This window comes from Psammomys obesus, unplaced genomic scaffold (assembly GCF_907164565.1).
Source record: "Psammomys obesus unplaced genomic scaffold, mPsaObe1.curated_primary_1811, whole genome shotgun sequence".
NCBI lineage: Eukaryota > Metazoa > Chordata > Mammalia > Rodentia > Muridae > Psammomys > Psammomys obesus.
The window spans coordinates 7,003,419-7,017,959 of record NW_026596120.1 but is presented as its reverse complement, the minus strand read 5'-3'; the positions used below and the strand labels follow the sequence as shown (position 1 = coordinate 7,017,959).

The 14,541-nt window shown below is 49.6% G+C and overlaps 1 protein-coding gene across 3 annotated transcripts in view; it reads left to right on the top strand.

Annotated features, from left to right (window-relative positions):
• Window positions 1-2,320: 2,320 nt before the first annotated feature.
• Window positions 2,321-14,541, top strand: part of Pxylp1 (2-phosphoxylose phosphatase 1) — a 66,448-nt gene continuing 54,227 nt past the window's right edge. Inside the window, exons 1-2 of one of the 3 annotated variants that reach the window (XM_055629841.1) lie at window positions 2,321-2,483; window positions 2,619-2,714. The gene's annotated coding sequence lies outside the window, so the exon portion shown is untranslated. Of the gene's footprint in view, window positions 2,484-2,534; window positions 2,715-4,477; window positions 5,017-14,541 lie in introns of those variants that run through there. The other 2 variants (XM_055629843.1, XM_055629842.1) reach the window with 2 other exon arrangements.

The following is a 14,541-nucleotide window of genomic DNA, read 5'->3' as shown; positions in this document are numbered from 1 at the left end:
CAAAGAGAGCAAGAACCTGGGGAAAAGATATATCTGTCAAAGTCACACCTCAGTGACCTACTTCATTCAACTAGTAGCCCATTCAATTATGAACTCTTGGGCAAGAAGGTAAGATTAGACCCTCTTGATCTAACCACCCATCGGTAGCACCTCCAAACCTCAAGCACATGATCCCTCTGGGGCAACACTTCATATTCAAACCATGTTTCCAGGGTACAGGCCAAGGAAGGGAACAGAGAGGCTCGGACATGAGCGTCTGTGGTGCTTTTTTAATCAAGCAGAATAACTGAATAAACTGTTGCGCAACAGAAAAGGCTGGACCAGAGTCAAAAGATGTCAGAGCCCTGCTCAGCCAGAGCTCAGGAGTGTGATGACCTGGGCACACAGGGCTTTTGTATGCAGTTTTTGAAAATTTTAAAATCAAATTTCTTTGGCTCCTCTGTAGAGCTGCTTTGATGTTTTTGGTTTTGGTTTGGTTTAGTTTGGTTTTTGGTTTTCGGTTTTCCATTAGAAAAGCCCAGGTTCAGTGAAAGGGCCCTGAAATATCCAGAGGACCTGGGTTCCAGCTCACTATCTTAGTATCTCACTTTGTGGGTGACTTTGGAGCAAAGTTATTATTATTAGCCTCAAAGTGATTATTCTTAGCCTCAGCTTTCCTTTTGCCATAGACTTCTGCATGAACTGACGGTGACTCTCAGTATTTTAACTCTGTTTTAGCTTACATCTTGCTACTTTGGGCCCTAAGGGAAAGTCTGTGGTGGTACCCAGAACCCTTCTTTTTCATGGACCCTCAACTCCAGTTGCTGTAGCTCATGTCAGTGTGAAGTTGAGAAATCTCTGCTGGGACCTTCATCTCTTCTCCTGTCCTTCCTGATTTGCTTCTTATTGCAAAATGAGAAGGCCATTCATATGCTCATTCATCTGGCTTTCATAAAATGCTTACTATGTTCTAGGCACCGTTTTAGAGTCAAAAAACAAAAAACCTTGCCACAGCCCTTGTCTCTTTAAAAAATATATTTTTTAATTATTTTATTTTATTTACATTGGTATTCTGCCTCCCTGTGTGTCTGTGTGGTCGTGTCAGATCCACTGGAACTGGAATTTTCAGACAGTTGTGAACCGCTATGTACTGGGATTTGAACCTGGGTCCTTTGGAAGAGCAGCCAGTGTTCTCAACCGCTGAACCATCTCTCCAGCCCAGCCCTTGTCTTTTTATGATTTCTAAATGTGACTTGTGTGCGTTCTTCTAATGCTTATTTCTTTTGTCCTTGGAAACATCTTTCAGTCGGGCTGAGAGTTTGGAGGACAAAAGAAAATGAATATTTAGATCTATGATTCAATGAATTACTCTATTTTTTTTTTCTTTTGGCTCAAGGTCAGGTTCAGAGCCCTCTTTTATTTTTATTTAATGTGGTTATTTTCTGTTCTGTTTTTCCAGATTTGGCTTTATAATTAAATTTCACCCAGATAGATGGAAAAAGGAGTTCACCCCTTCCTCCCCCCCCCCCCCATTGCTCTCAGGAGTGAGAATGGGCTTTCATAATAAGCCTGGTGGGGGTTGGGGAAGAGACCACAGCTGGCAGTAAGGAAAAGGAATCATGCATGCATAAATGAGGACAGACCACCCTGGAGCTGGGAGGGGACTGCCTTTCCCAAACATGAGCTTGTGTCAGGAAGGGCAGCTGTGCAGCCACCTAAGAACAGACTTTTAACCTTTTGCAAGAAATTTTGTTCTCTTCTCTCTCTCCAAGGTTCTGGGTTTGCAGATGTGGGGTAGACAGGACAATTTCCATTTTAACGTAAGTATTTCAGTCAGTCTGATGTTCTCTGCTATAGGAATCGACAGAAATCTATCCTGGATAATCCTTATCTTAACCTTTAATTTTGAGCACTTAGCATTTCTCCACATTCTTGTAGTAAATGAACATTCTTGTTATAACCAGAGAAACAAAACCCACCATGAAGAGAATCTTGAAATAATATTGCTCATTTGAACATTTTGTCAGGCAGCACAGAAATACTGTTAGCTGTAAGGCAGAACTGTGGGCAATCCCAGGCCTTTGCAGCTTAGAGACTGGTTCAAATAACGTGGCCTGTCCCTCTCCCTAGGCTGAACCCTTGGCAAGGTCATTTGGTAGCTCAGGCTCTGCCCTAGATTAGGCACCCATGGCAGTGCCTCTGTAGGAAGGGAGTGGGCGGGGAGCGGCTTTTATAAGTCCACAGACAAAGGAGGCTGTGCAAATATTTGAGGCTTTTTTTTTTTTTTTGCTCCGGAGTCCAGAGTGACGTGCAGGTAATCATCTGCTGACGGCTGCTCCAATCCAAGCAGGGGTGGCTGGGGCAAAAGTGGCAAGGAGTGCTGCCTAGCAGAATATGCATGACTTGGAGCCACCAGTGTTTTCAGAAGACGGGCGGGCTCAGCTTTCAGTGAACGTGGAGTGTTTTTCTGGAGGCCAGATGTTGAGTGTGGCGAGGGCAAAGGAGTAGGCTGCACGCAGCTGGGGAGGGAGGGTGGGAGTCAGTGCTATCTTGCTTCTTCTCTGTTTTAGGCTTATCCAGGGGGCACAGTTTGCTGCCCTACCGGATGTATAGTGATGATGACAACTAATGTTTTTCAGGACCATGTGTGACACTGTGCTGGGGACTTGTCCCGGTCAGGACTCTCTCGGTTGCCAGGTCCAGAGAAACAGAATTTCGACTTCACTCGGAGGAAGGTAGGGGATATTTGGAATATGTACTTGGTTGGTGTCCACTGTGAGAGAAATCTGCTCCTCCATCCTGCGTGAGGGTATCTGTGATCCGGCACAGCCTCCTCAGCTGGTAGCCCAGTGGCTCCCGCTGCCTCAGGGTGGGGGGTTACCCTATTTCATCACTAAAGAGAGGAAGGAGATTTAATGTGATCGGTGGGCCTGATATGATTCCCTGTGTATAGTCCCCTGCAGAAACCTTTCCTTTTCTTTTCCCTAAAAACCCTCCATCCTGAAAAGTCCTTAGGAAAGGTGGGATGCTTTCTCCAGAATGGGGATGACATCCAAGCCTTCAGGGAACAGAGGATGAGGGAAAGAGGCCAGAGAGCCCAAGGGTGACAAGAAGACAATCCTGGTCTCAAGGTAAGATGCGGGGTGGCGCAGATGGAAACCCTAAGTGCTTTGTGGAGGAAGATACATGCAGAGGAGGCCTGTGTATCACTTCTAGCCTGGGCACTACCAGAAGAAAGCCACGGTCAGGTGGGATAGTGGCAAGAGAAGAATGGTGCCCTGGGGATGGCACTGGGCCTAGGACTGCCCACACACTCCACGTGAAGGGCGAGAAAGCAGCCAAGAAAGGGAACCAACCCTATTGGTTAGTGTGGTTGTGACAAAGGACTGGGCCCAATCCTGAAGAAAGAGGCCAGGTCTGAGGCTTGCCTGAGTAGTTGGAGAGAGAGCTTGGTTTTGGGCTGGGGGGAGAGTTGTGAGCCTGGGTCTCCTGGAGCTTCCTTGTGGTCCTTAAAGGGTAGTTAGTAGAGGTCAGGTTTCAGGCCTGAAGCTGCCCTAAGCTTTATTTATTTATTTTTCACATTTTTGTTTTGGTTTGAGCTTGTATGGATGTGATCGTTTGGCATTTGCAGCCTGTGTGACTTGTGAAGGAGTGGAACTTAGAATTAGTGCAGAACTGTCAGAGTCTCCAGAGTGAAGGAAGAGAACATGTTAGGGTCCCGGAGGGCCGGGGCAGGTGGTTTAAGGGGGAGAGGGACGTTAGATTTCATGCTCATGCATTGCAGAACACTGTCAACAGTACTCAAAGCATAAGCAGGCTGAAGGTGGTGTTGGGTCTGGGTAAGGTGGGAGGGATCGCACTAGCTAGTAACTACTGTCCTCAGGCAGGTGCCTGCTGGCCATCAAGGCTTCAGATGAAGAGGGTATTCCAGATGGCTGGACCACAGTGGTAGATGGGACCAGGGAAGCAGAACCTTGTGAGACGTGCCGATTTGACAGGGGAAATCGGAGATAGACAGAAATATGGGTAAGATATAAAGTATCTGGATTAGTCATTACTCAACAAGTTAGGGAAAGTCAAGTGCTGAGCTCCCTTGGAACCGCAACCTCAGAGGAAACAGTGGCTTACTGCACCTGTTTTGCCCAGAGTGAGCTGAGAGACAGGCACACAGGGGTGTCGCAGTAGACTTGAAACTGACAACAAAGGCCTGATGATTGCCGTTGGTGAGATCCCTCTTACCAACATTTGAAAAAAAAAAAAAAAAAAAAAAAAGACGACGACTCACAAACTGATTAAATAAAACAACGCATCACAGAACTACTGCCGCGCGGAGGTTCAGCGGCAGGCCCCGGGGCCGTGCAGGAATACTGCACCGTCTGCTACCTCTCTAGGGTGCCTGCAGGCCTTTAGGGACAAAAACCACAGCGAAGTCTAGAGCAGACACAGGCCGGATGTGGCCCGCGCCGGAAGAGAAGAGCGGGACAGGCGCGTGGGTGTGGGTGGCGCGGTGGCTAGGATCTTGACAGTTTGAGTTCACGCGGCACCCGAGAAGCCACGTTCGCGGCTAGATCCGCTGCGTGGGGTCAGGCTCGCAGCCCCGGAGCACCCGCTGCTGGGGCCGAGGCGGGTCCAGGGTCGTGTTCCGGGGCCCTGGCATCCTCCCTGGTCCGGCGTAGGGACAAACACAGGCCCTGTGCGCTCCGAGTTGCGCGTGCTCTCCACGCCCCGGGCTGTGGCCCGAGCCTGTCCGGAGGGCCGTCTGGACACCCCGAGGACGTGTCCGCTCCCCAGGCCCCAGGGTGCGGGGCGCCGCGGCCAGCTAGTCCCGCACGGCAGGCAGCCTGCGGGGCGGAGCTCCGGGGCGCACCGAGCGTGTCGGGCCGGGCAGGGGCTCCGGTGGGCCCGGTAGGGGGCGCTGCGGAACCCCCGAACCCGGCGTCCTGCGCGCGCCTCCGCCGCTGCACTCCGGCCAGGAGGAGCTGGCTGCGGGTGGAGAGCCCTACGCACAGCGACCGAGGGAGGCCGGGACCTTAGGCGGTGAGTGCGGCGCGCGCCGGGCCCGAGCGATTCGGAGGTCCGCGATGCCGGGGTCGGGAGGCAGGGGCGTGCTTTCCAGCAGCGGGGGTGAACCCCGCCGCTGAGCTTTTCGTCTCATCTACGCGCTCCCCAGTTTCCACCTCTCCCCTACACCTCCTCCCCGTGCCGGGGGTCCCCGCCCTCTGAGCCGCCTCCCTTTTCACCACCCGCCCTCCTGCGCCCTAGAAGCCTGCCTGCACACCCCACTTTCCCCCGCGAATACTCCCACGCCTCCCTCTCCCTGGTCGCCACCCCGGGGGGAGGGGGGCTCCCATTCTGCCCCCGCGCGATTGCGGCGGGAATCGGAGTTCCGGGGGTCCCCTTCCCCCAGCTGTTTCGAACCTGCGGTGCCCAGGTGAAAGGTAGCTGTAACTTCACGGCCTGCCCCGGGGGTAGGGCTGCTTCTCCACCTACCTGCGGCGCTGGAACCCTGGGCCCAGCTTGGGGCCACTCCTCGCGTGCAGGTTAAGCCTGTTCGGTGCTCTGCCTTAGGACAGTGTAGATACTTCCTTGCTTGCTTTTGCTTGGTGAACTTGGATAGGCTGCGATTTCTAAAAAGAACCCGGCTTTGTCACACGCAAACATGGAGCAGGTTTTCTTTGCGCCGGCGGCTGGCTTTTTCGGTAATACCTGTGGATGGGGAATGATTAGCGATGGAGTCATATCCCTAACTCCCACCCACTTCGGCTAAAGGAAGCACGAGGGAACGTGACTGTCCCCTCTTGGGTGGGCCAGTGTCTTTGTGGAAAGGCAAGGTTGCTTTCTCAACATTCAACAGGTAAAAATCAGTTAATTTTATCAGATCTGGTGTGGATAGGGGAGCGTGGGGTGAATGATCAAAGAGGGGCCCTGGGAGAGTTCCACCACGGAGGGTCATTTGCAGCTCTTTCTGGCATACGCTAAGGTGGACCCCGACTGTGGAATTAGACAGTGCTGAGCTCTGGAACTGTCGGTCGGGCTTGGCAACAGCCCCCTCCCCAGAGGTGTTGGTGCCCTGTCGGGACATCTGTGGGAAGAGGATTTAAAGCAGATGGCTTGGAAAGCCTCCTGGTCCCTGGAGAGAGGCGGAGATGGCATGGTGACAGCCCAGGAGCCAGTGTGTGCGTTCACCCCTTCCCTTCTGGTTTTTTTTTTATTATTATTATTAAATCTTAGATTAAATTAATTGCCTGTTCAGAGAAAGAACGTGTGAAGGGTATTGGTATTTCTCTTTTAGGATTGGCTCCCGGCCAGTCCACAATAACAGATCCCTTGGGAGTCTGCAGATGGTACCAGTGGCGATACCTGGAGTACTAGGAGCTGTGCAACTATCTGGATGTCTGGTTTTTCTTTGATGGCCCCTAGTATTCCTTTACCATTGAATAGATAAGTAACTAGCCAAAGACACAGTGGGGGCTCAGCGTGGCCCCTTCTGAGTGTTCACCACTTCCTGGGTAGATCTCCTTGTCCTCACAGTGATAGGCTGCTGTCTGGAGTCCCTCTGGCAGGACGGGCGTGGACTGATTTCTGTGACCTTAGGACCTGGCCAGGAGCTAAACACTGGCCTGTTTACTCGGTGTTTGTTAAAAGAAGAAAGAAAAACATAAAATACCCTTCTTACATCAGTCTTGAGCCTACAACCCATGTCCTCCACTGTGCTTCAGTGTTTTCAAAATATCTCTCGACTTAACAGATTTGAATATGTATGTGTATAAATGTTAAAATCTCTCTTGCTGGAGACTGACTCACTATGAGTTAGTGGGACAAGGGCTGTGAAGGGGCAGATAAGGGGTAAAAGGTTCGGTTTCTAGGTTAGGCTCTGACAGCTGGACCTATCCCTCAGTGGAGGCTCCAGACTTTTGAGGAAGGAAATAGTTCTCTTCATCCCAGAAATGGGAGTACGGGGGGAGGGGGGTGATCAGAGTTCTGGGGAAGCCCTAAGGATGTCTCCTGAGAGGTGAGGGAAGTCCACCAAGACTGACCCTTCATACTACTCTTATTTACTTATTTATTCTGTCTGGCCTGGAATTCTATGTAGTTCAGGCTGGACTCAAACTCACAGAGATCCACCTGCCTAAGCATCCCAAGTGCTGGAGTTAAAGACCTGTACCACCACACCTGGTGGCCCTGGCTTCTTGGACATCCCCAACCCCTGCCTGCTGATGGAGGAAGCTGCTAGGGAGATGGGGTCCCTTGCGCAGCCCCACCCACCACTTCTTGCTCTGCTGTTGCCACTCTAGTGGGTGCTGCCCGCTCCAGAACTGGATCCTGTGGCAGCCTAGGGGAGTCCCTTCCTGCACATTCCTGGTGACATGTTTTACAGTTCTGCGGGGGTAGGGAGACCCTCCCGTGTTGAGGGCTGTGCTTTGGTCTGTAAGGGTAGCTTGTTGTAGGCCGAGAAAGCAGAGTCCAGCTCTTCTGTTCATGTGAAAGGCCAATTTGAGGAAGGGCACACCTAGAGTCCGGGCTGTAGGGCCTCTGGCCACTCTGCCTGGGAATCTGGGGACATCTAGAATTCAGAGTACTACTCGCCATGGTTGTCAATAGCTTATCTTTCCCACCCAGACTGTTTCTGTCCTCAGGTTTGGCTCTTACCCAGAATTCCTGCAGCTGGTAAAAATCTGTTTTCTAGAAGAGGTTTAATTAATGCCTGCGGTTTGTGAGTGAGAAAGGGAGGGGGAGAGAGAAAGATGCTACTAAATGGAGGAGGCAGGAGAGAAGATAGGAGAACAGTAGAGTCCTGACAACCCAGAAGAGGGGTTTCAGCTCCAAGGTCTGCCCAGGCCTGAACTCTGGTTGGTAGGTTAGAAATGTGCCTGCATTCTGGTGTAGGGGTATGGCTAGTGGCAGAGTCACTGAGCTAGGAAAAAATGGACTCACTGTGTTCTGAAGAAAAGTTTGCTGGGCTCACTATTCTGGCTCTTAAAAGGCCTGGGAAGCCATCTACGAGATGGCCATGTCCAGATGGGAGGACACTGTGTCAGGAGTGTGCCCTGGGGATCTGGCCCACTGAGCCAGGTTGGTCTGGAGGCTGGCGTGGGGAGCCACCTCATTCTTTAGGTCGTGGAAACTGTCTAGAAGAGCGCAGTGCACCTGCCTTCAGTGAGTGAAGGAGAGAATTGCCTTCACTAGGAGGAGAGAGGCGGTCTCTCAGGCACCTGTTTTGGACCTGTCAGACAGTCTTGCAGATAGAACAGGGCCCACTCTTCCTCTTGGCTAGGACATCTTTCACACAAACGTTTCACCCATGGGTACAGCCCTCCATCTCTTTACCCATCGTATGTTGGAGGACCGTTTGGGAAACTCAGATATCTAATAATAGATGGTAATTATAATAGAATATTTAGATGTATATAGTATATAATAGATGGTAACTATTATATAGTATATACTATATATTTATAATATATAATAGATGGTAATGTAGAACACAGACAGTTCCTGGGGTGAATTTCCCACTTCTGGATTCTCCCATTTTTCCCTCAGTTCCCCCCAGCTAGTAGGGACCCATAGGAACTTAGAAATTCATTTAATAATTGCAGTCACACTCCAGCATGCATACTCACACCTCTGTTTGAAAGGTATCGTTTTTTTTTCATCTCCTTGCCGCCCTCTGCATCACTGTATGTAACCCGCTTCCTTAGGGAGAGCTGTAGCCAAGAGCATGGAAACCAGACCTTTAAAAAACAGACCAAGATCAGAGTTATCATGCTTGGTTTTGAACCCCCTTTCTCCTCCCCTTCCTTTCCACACAGTGTAAATCCAACATTTACACCGAATTAGCACATACTTTGAATGCTGTTTATCCTAGCCCCTTTGCTTTCTAGAGACCTCTCTCTTCAACCAACACACTGCAGTTTGCCCCCCTCAGCTGGCCTCATTCTTCGATCTAAGACTGACCTTTAGAGACAGAAAATACTATTTTGAGCATTTCAACTATAAAATAAAATGAGCATCATGCTAATTTTGTTGATTGCAAATACAGAAGAATCTGAAGATAGAAGAAAAGCATTGCTAAGGCTTCACTTCTAAAATCAGGAAGTTGGGTTGCGCTAAAGTTGTTGAAGCTGGAGCAGAACTGTTTAAAAGCTTAGAAGTAAACCTGTGTGCCTTGAAAGTTACTAGTAAAATGTAGGGAGATACATATTCGAACTTCCTTTTAAATATAGACAGTGGCTGGAGCAATGGCTCGGTGATTAAGAGCAGTCGCTGCTCTTCCTGAGGACCTGGGTTCAATTCCCAGCACCCACATGTCTGCTCACAACCATCTGTGACTCTAAAGAATGTGTCGCTTCCCTTCTGGCCTCTATGGCCACTGCAGACATTTGGGCAAGTACAGAAGTTTGACCCCTATTTGTATGCCCTTGGTCTCATCAGAACCCTCCAGAAAGTCAGTGATCTGTATTGCAGTGGGGTGTGATAGTTTTGATTAGGTTGACAGGGTCTGGAAGCACCTAAGAGACACACCTCTGGGCATGCCAGTGTGGGATTATCTAGAAGATCTTAACTGAGATGGGGAGGCCTAACGTAACGACGGCCAGTACAGTTTGTTGTGTGGGCTGCGGTCCAGGACCGAATGAAAAGCAGAAAGCGAGCTGAGCCCCACGTTCACAGCTCTGTGCTTCCAACTGTGGATGGAATGCAAGCAGCCACCTCCTGCTGCCTTATCATTCCTGCCACAGTGGACTGCATCCGCTGGACCAGTAAGCCCCAATAAATCCTTCTTCCCTTAAGCCGCTTCTTGTCAGGTGTTTAGTCATAGCAAGGGAAGTAATGAATAGCGGAGGAACGGGTCTTAGGGGTGTCTGAAAGGCTTGCCTCAGAACCCAGTGTGGTGGCAAACGCCTGTGAACCCACACCTGGGAGGCTGACACCGGAGGATTGCGGGTGTGGGGAGTCCAGCCTGAGATACAAAGAGGGACCATGTCTTTAAAAGAAAAACATTAATAAATGAAGTCTCTCCTTAAAATTCAGCTCTCTTGAACAGAGACTTGATTTGGATAATCCTGCCACAGTTGCTGGTTAATCCGATGTGATTATACCGCCATTTGGAGATTGCAGGTGGCCTCTTAGCTGTGTAAGTGGGTATTGGCTTTCCTTAGAGGATCCTGAAAGTCAAACAAATCAGCCTGTGTTCTGTTAACTTCCTGGAGAGATCGCCCGGGTGTGTAGCTGTGGGAGTCTCTGTTGAGGGCTTTCTTCTCCTGGAGGACCTGGCTTTGGTCGTGCAGTTCAGCCCCCAGTACTCGGGTAGCTGTGGAGACTCAGAGTGTAATTCTAGGTGTGGCCTCACTAGCCTTGTCTCCTTGGGCAAGCTACTTAACTCCTGTGCCTCAGTTTCCTTACTCGTAACATTGAGTACTTTGTTGTGTCATGCAGTTTAATAATATTATATGCCAAGGGTTCGGAACCTGTGCATGGTACATGCTTAACGAATATTAACTATTATTGCTGCTCATATTGGTTGAGATGCAAGCTGACTATGTTGAGTTGATAGATTTAGAAATAGCCTTTAAAGTATTTACGTGTCGCTGGGGTTTGAACTCCGGGCCTCATGCATGCTGGGCAAGCACTCTTCCACTATCCTTTGTCCAAGAGGATAGATATAGAATAATGGACAAAATATGTATGTCCTCATGGAACAAAGGGTTTTAAGCCTCTGTTCACAGCAAAGAACTAGTATGACCGTGAAGAACCATCTCAAGCTCTCACCTGGCTCATGGCCACCCTGTCATGGCTATGAGCAGCTGAGTGATGAGGATGGAAGAGGGGAAGGCTGGTGACCTTCAGCTGATGTATGCTGCTGTCATGTGGTGTCCTTGACAGCTGTTTAAGTAAACTGGAAACTCATTTCACTGCTCTGTGGTTAATACTTTAACTCATTCTCGGATAGGGATCATTAGTGGGAATTGGGACCAGAGACCGGAAGCCCAATATTGGCTCACCTGCTAATATTCCCAGCATTATTCTTGCTCCCAGTTGACAGAATGCTATCCCTGCTCCTGTTTCATATTGGCTCTTCAGCTGCCCCAGTAGCCTCCAAACCATTGGGCTCCCAGTTTTCACTCAGTGAGTGGCTAGCTGCTGGAGTAGCTGGAGACAGAGGCAAGGAGTCAGGCTACCTGGTCCTGCCATACCAAGCCTTTTTAACCTGAGAGGCTGTTGGTAGGTTTGGATTTACTAACTGGTCCATCCTGCAGCTGGCCTGTCTACCCTGAGCCTTGGCAGAGCTGACACGGGACCTGAAGCCATGGGCTGTGCCCTGCGACACCTCTGCGATGGACTCGTTAGGAACCTCAGCACTTCCTGCTCTGAGTGTGGGTAGCCAGGAAGCTGGTATCCTTGTCTATTACTGAGCATCCTATTCATTTCTATTGATTACAAAACCGCTTAAATTTGAAATGAATGAGGTTTTGTCTCAGAAAAAAAAAAAGAATCTTGCCTCATACTCAGAAATGGCAAATGATTTCATTCATGTCCAAAGAATTGAGTTAAAAGGGGGCAACTTCTCTGGCTTGGAGCTCTGACTTCTCTGGTTTTCCTTTTCTCTTCCAGCTCAGACCTCTTTTGCCGCCAATCTGTCTGCCTCTGTCCTGGTTCTTAATGGAAATTCAGACCTGAAAAAAATCAAAGCTTGGACATTAATGATTGAAGGTCATGGCCTAGATGGTTCATTTTTTTGGCTCTGTCTCCAAGGTGAAAAATTACTGACTTCTAGAGAAAGTATATTTTGGAAGCTAACTAAGAACCAGCAGGCAGAAGGAGCCCAGCTCACCCTATTGTCTCCAGCGTTTCTGAGCTGATGGCATCTGAGTTTTGATTTTTCTCCTCTTGTGCATTCTTGATCTAATGACCGGTGATTATCCTGGAGCAGCTGCATTAATGGATGGTATTTAACGACTCTGCTTGCAGTGGGTAATTGCAGTCCGCTCAGCTACGGAAGGTGCATCCTTTTTACTTGCTCTCAGCTTGAGAAGCGTTAACTTTGGGTGCGCAGTGCCAGAAAGGAGTTGAGAGAGTCTCACCTTGGTCCCGGACCGTGAGCCAGTGCTCCAGCCCCAGCAGACACCGGGTATCCTCTCGGTATCTATCCTTCACACTGACTGCGCAGGGGCCTGTCTCCCAGTGGTGTCTGGGGAGTGGAGGACAGCGCACCCAGCACGTCTCAGAAGTGTTCGCTCTTAATACAGACTTCGGTGAAATAGGGCCTCGTACAGACTGAGTGACTAGGTAACAGAATGAGCGAAGCAGGCGTTGGTGAGTGTCCTTGGCTGCAGGTAGTGTGGAATCCTGACTTAGTGGCCTGAGCGTAGGGCCTCATGTAGCAAAATGTCTGAAGGTGGGAGGCTGTTGTTTTCAGCAGCTGTTGTCACACTTCCGATGTTCCTCCCTTATTCTTCGGTTTGTTGTAGGTTACAGGGACAGGTGCTTCTTCATCTGCAGCATCCTTCCTCCTTCTGTCCTTTTGTCTTGCACATCTGCTGAGCACTGCTGCTTACTCAGATCCAAGCCCCTCAAGCTGGTGGGGAGGGGAGGGGAGGGGAGGGGAGGCAGCTGGCAAGGAGACTGATACAGACCTGTAGTGCTGATGGGTACTGTTTGAAGGGTAAGTATATTTTAGAAATGCACCCTGGGTACTGAGGTTGCTCGGTATTGGAGGAAATTACCCATCCTTGGTCAAGCTGTCTGCCTCAGAAAAGTCAACAGCCACATTTGGTAACTTCTATCAGGAAAGGAGCCGTTTTCCTGAAGACCCCAGCAGAATGTCCTTATACTTAATGGTCAGAAAATTTATCACATGGTTTCTGCCAGTTAAAGGGGCCGTGTAGATATTTTCAGGGTCCACCGAAGAAGGTTCATGCTAACATAAATCAGATAACTTTCTTTTTTTAAGATTTATTTATTATATATTTTTGTCAGCTGCAGGCCAGAAGGGCACCAAGTCTCATTAGAGATGGTTGTGAGCCACCATGTGGTTGCTGGGAATTGAACTCAGGACCTTTGGAAGAGCAGCCAGTGCTCTTAACCTCTGAGCCATCTCTCCCGCCCAAAACAGATAACTTTCATGGCTACAGTGATAGGAATATGCTTTCTGCACACGAGTCCAACACTGGCTGTTCCTGATGGTGGGGGTGGCACGCATAGGTAGCCGTACTCATTGGTACCAATCAGTGGTGGAGGTAGGGACATGGGGGCAGTGTCGCAATAGTTCATGGGCCAGGCTTGAGGTGATCTACTGCCTCTGGCATCCGTCGGTGAGGGTTCAACCCGGAGCTTGCACACTTTCTGCAGGGAAGGCTGGGAAATGTTATCTGTTGCACATCTAGGAGGAAGAGGAGATGGATTGACGATTAGCCACAGTCTTAGCTATACAGTCTCCTCCAAAGTCAGTGCTCTGTTAGCAAGGAAGAGGGGATGAATATTGAGGGGCAGTTAGGGATGCTTCATCATAGAAGGAGAGGTGCTTGGAAGGCTCCAAAACCATTTTAATAATTTATTTTTTATTTTATGTATATTGGTGTTGTCTGTATGTGTGAGGAAGTCGGATCCCCTGAAGCAGGACAGTTGTGAGCCATCATGTAGGTGCTGGGAATTGAACCCTGGTCCCAGTGCTCATAGGCTCTGAGCCGTCTCTCCAGCTCTGAGACATCTGTTTTAAATTACTGTGTCTTTGCTTCCATTCGGAATTACGAGATGACTCAGTAGGAGAATGAGAGGTCTTGGCCCATGCCATGTTCTCCTCAGCCTGGCAGAATCGCTCCGTGTTGATTCATCACAGTAGCTGGAGATTATCCCCGGGAAAGTGACCTTCAGTTCCCCAAGACCAGGAGAGCCTGAGAATGCTCCTTGAGCCTAGCCAGCATTCCAAAGTTTCCCTTCTTCTAAAGCCCACTCTTCGCCCATAGCTCCACACAGCAAAGCGTGACCTTCAATGCCCAGTCGTTTTTACTGAGAAGTGTTTTCCCGTATTTCCTGCTCATGTTTGTCAGTAAGGAAAACGTTTTATTGGTGAGAAGTGGCTGATTTATTGGCTTTCTCCAGTTTGTTGTAGGTTCCTGTGACAGGTGCTTTTCTAGCCACAGTGCTCTTTTTAGTGCCCTCCCCCTCCCATTTTCCCTTCCTTCCTCTTCACCTGCAACTTGGAAGAAACCAGGGAGGAAACTGAGATGAGCCCTTAATGTTGATGGGCATCCTAGGAAGGTCGGCCCTGGGCACTGAGATTGTCCAGTATTGAAGGCTGTCACCCAGCCTTGGACTCAAGGCAGCCATCTGGGAAGGTGACCTCTATGCTGAGTTTAAGGATGATCAGGAATAAAACAAGTCAAGAAGTTGTCAAGGCCAAGCCAAAGCCAGTGCCATGGACCCAGACACTAGTTTATGAAAATGGCTGCATGAGGTTCTTGTAGTCCAGTGTGCCAAAGCTGGGGTGGAGCAGCGGGGCCATTCACTGGCTTCAGCAACAGAGGTGGCAGGAGGTTGTGCCTAAGGCAGCTGAGGGCCCAGCCC